At 36.4% G+C, this 3,292-nt stretch overlaps 1 pseudogene; it reads right to left on the bottom strand.

The window, feature by feature from the left end:
- Nucleotides 1–952: 952 nt before the first annotated feature.
- Nucleotides 953–2,948, bottom strand: LOC135322359 (tigger transposable element-derived protein 1-like; annotated as a pseudogene).
- Between the last annotated feature and the right edge of the window lie 344 nt (nt 2,949–3,292).

Raw genomic sequence — 3,292 nt, 5'->3', positions numbered from 1 at the left:
GGAAAGTTGTTTCCACTGTGTTTGCCCCAACATTCTCATCTGTAAATTGAATATAGCAGCATTATTTGTTCTGAGGCCCAGATGAGAAAATTCATGTAAAACAATTAGAAGAGTGCCTAAAACACAGTAAACAATAAATGTTATTATGCAAGAGCAGCAGAGTTTAATCATGGTGGTTTGGCAATCAGTAAAAGATTTTTACTGTTAAGTCAAGGTCATTGTCTGGGAGTCCTTGTATACCTGGCCATAATAGCAATAAGACTACTGGATACACGTAAGTTACAAGTTTGGGGATTCTCAGAAATACCCTGCAAGGTGCCGAATTTTCTGTGAGTCAGAGCTTAGAGTTAGCAAGAAAGTGGTATTAATGCAAGTAAGATTCCAAGCACAGGACAGGGATCCATGAGTCACTAAATATTTATAATAGGCCAGGCATTATGCTGTATACCCTTTATAGATTTTATTTCATATCTTTCCAACAGCAATTCTCTAGGGTAGCTACCAGTATTATTCCCTCTTTATAAATGAGGATCAGAAAGATTAAGTGATTTCTTCAAGGCCAAACTGCTAATAACTTTTGGTGCCAAGTTTTGGACCCAGATCTGCCTATATCTAAAGACAAAATTCTGTCCCAAACATAACTATTTATCCTTGTTATTTGCTGTTTATGAGTGCTCACACCCACTTAATTTCTGGACCTACCTTAAACAATATAGAATTAGCACTTAGAGGTATACCTCAGAGATACTATGGATTTAGTTCCAGACCACTGCAGTGAAGCAAATATTGCAATAAATTAACTTATACAATTTTTTGGTTTCCCAGTACATACAAAAGTTATATTTACACTATATAGGGTAGTATATGTAGTCTATTAAGTGTGCAATATGCAATTTGTATCACTACAAAAATGTATACATCTTAATTAAAAATACTTTATTGCTGAAAAATGCTAACCATCATCTGAGCCTTCAGTGTGTCATAATCTTTTTGCTGGTTATTGCCTTGATGTTGATGGCTGCTGACTGGTAAGGGTAGTGGCTGCTGAAGGTTGGAATGACTGTGGCAATTTCTTAAAATAAAACAATGAAGTTTGCCACACCATTGACTTTCCTTTTCACGAACAATTTTTCTGTAACATGCCATGCTGTTTGATAGCATTTAACCCATGGTAGAACTTCTTTAAAAATTGGAGTCAATCCTCTCAAATTCTCACACTGCTTTATCAGCTAAGTTTATGTAATATTCTAAATTCTTTGTGTCATTTCACCAAACTTCACTGCATCTTTACCAGGAGTAGATTCCATACCAAGAAACCATGTTCTTTGCTTATCAGTAAGAAGCAACTCCTTATTCATTCAAGTTTTACCATTAGATTGCAAAAATTTAGTCCCATCTTCAGGCTCCACTTCTAGATCTTTTACTATTTCTACCACATCTATAGTTACTTCCTCCACTATGGTCTTAAACCCCTAAAAGTCATCCATGAGGGTTGGAATCAACTTCTTTGAAACCCCTGTTAATGTTGATATTTGAATCACTTCCCATGAATCAAAAATGTTCTTAACGGCATCTAGAGTGGTGAATCCTTTCCAGAGGTTTTCAATTAACTTTTCCCAGATCCATCAGAGGAATCACTGTCTCCAGTAACTATAGCCTTACAAATTCTATCTTAAATAATAAGACTTAAAGGCAAAATGACATCTTGACCCATGGACTGCAGAATGGATGTTGTGTTAACAGACACAAAAACAATATTAATCTCATTGTATATCTTCATCAGAGCTCTTGGGTGAACAGGTGCCTTGTCAGTGAGCAGTAATATTTTGAAAGACTTTTTTTTCTGAGCAATAGTTCTCCACAATGGGCTTAATATATTCAATCAACCAGTTTGTAAACAGATGTGCTGTCATCCAGGCTTTGTTGCTCCACTGATAGAGCACAGGCAGTGCAGATTGAGCATAATTCATAAGGGCACTAGGATTTTCAGAACGGTCCATGAGCACTGGCTTCAACTTAAAGTCATCAGCTGCATTAGCAGCTAACATGAGAGTCAGCCTATCCTTTGAAGCTTTGAAGCCTAGCATTGACTTCTTGTCTCTAGATATGAAAGTCCTAGATGGCATCTTCTTCCAATAAAAGGCTGTTTTATCTACATTGAAAATCTGTTGTTAAGTGTAGCCATGTTCATTAATTATCTTAGCTAAATCTTCTGGATAACTTGCTGCGGCTTCTACATTAACTCTTGCTGCTTTACATCATACTTCTATGTTATAAGAGATGGCTTTTCCCCTCTAACCTCATGAACCAACAAACCAACCTCTGCTACGTTCAAACTATTCTTCTGCAGCTTCCTCACTTCTCTTGGCCTTCACAGAATTGTGATTATGGTGTCTCCCCTGCCAGGTAAGTATGGCCTTCACAGAATTGAACAGAGTTTGGGCTCTGGCATACATTTTGGCTTAAGGGAATGTTGTAGCTGGTTTGACCTTCTATCCAAATCACTAAAAGTTTCTCCATATCAGCAATAAGGCTGTTTAGCTTTCTTATCATTCATGTGTTTGGTGGAGTAGCACTTACAACTTTCTTCAAGAATTTTTCCTTTGTATTCACAATTTGGATAGCCGTTTGGTTCAAGAGGTCTAGCTTTTGGCCTATCTTGGCTTTCAACATGCCTTCCTCACTAAGCTTAATCATTTCTAACTTTTGATTTAAAAAGTTATACAGGACATTTCCTTTTACTTGAATACTTAGAGGCCATTGTAGGATTATTAATTGGCCTAATTTCAATATTTTTGTATCTCAGGTAATAGGGAGGCCCGAGGAGAGGAAGAGAGATGGGGAACAGCTGGTCGGTGAAGCAATAAGAACACACATATTTATCAATTAAGTTTGCTGTCTTATATGGGCACAGTTCATGGCACCACAAAACAATTACAATAGTAACATCAAAGATCACTGATCATAGATCACTGTAAGAAATATAATAATAATGACAAAGTTTGAAATATTGCAAAAATTACCAAAACGAGACAGAGACATGAAGTGAGTAAATGTTGTTGGAAAAATGACATCAGTAGACCTGCTCAACACACAGCTGCCACAAGCCTTCAAGTTGTTAAAAAAAAAAAAAAAAAAAGCAGTATCTGTGGTACTCAATAAAACAAGGTATGCCTGTACTTGACTTAAGTGTCCTGGTTCATCTTCATATCTTCATATCTGTTACTCATAAAACTTCTAAATTACATAAAAATTCTTATTCACCCCTCCAAGATTTACTGAAGTCTTATTA

This window comes from Camelus dromedarius, chromosome 10, assembly GCF_036321535.1.
Source record: "Camelus dromedarius isolate mCamDro1 chromosome 10, mCamDro1.pat, whole genome shotgun sequence".
Classification (NCBI taxonomy): Eukaryota; Metazoa; Chordata; class Mammalia; order Artiodactyla; family Camelidae; genus Camelus; species Camelus dromedarius.
The sequence above is the reverse complement of the archived record's forward strand: the minus strand, read 5'-3'. Positions and strand labels throughout refer to the sequence as shown.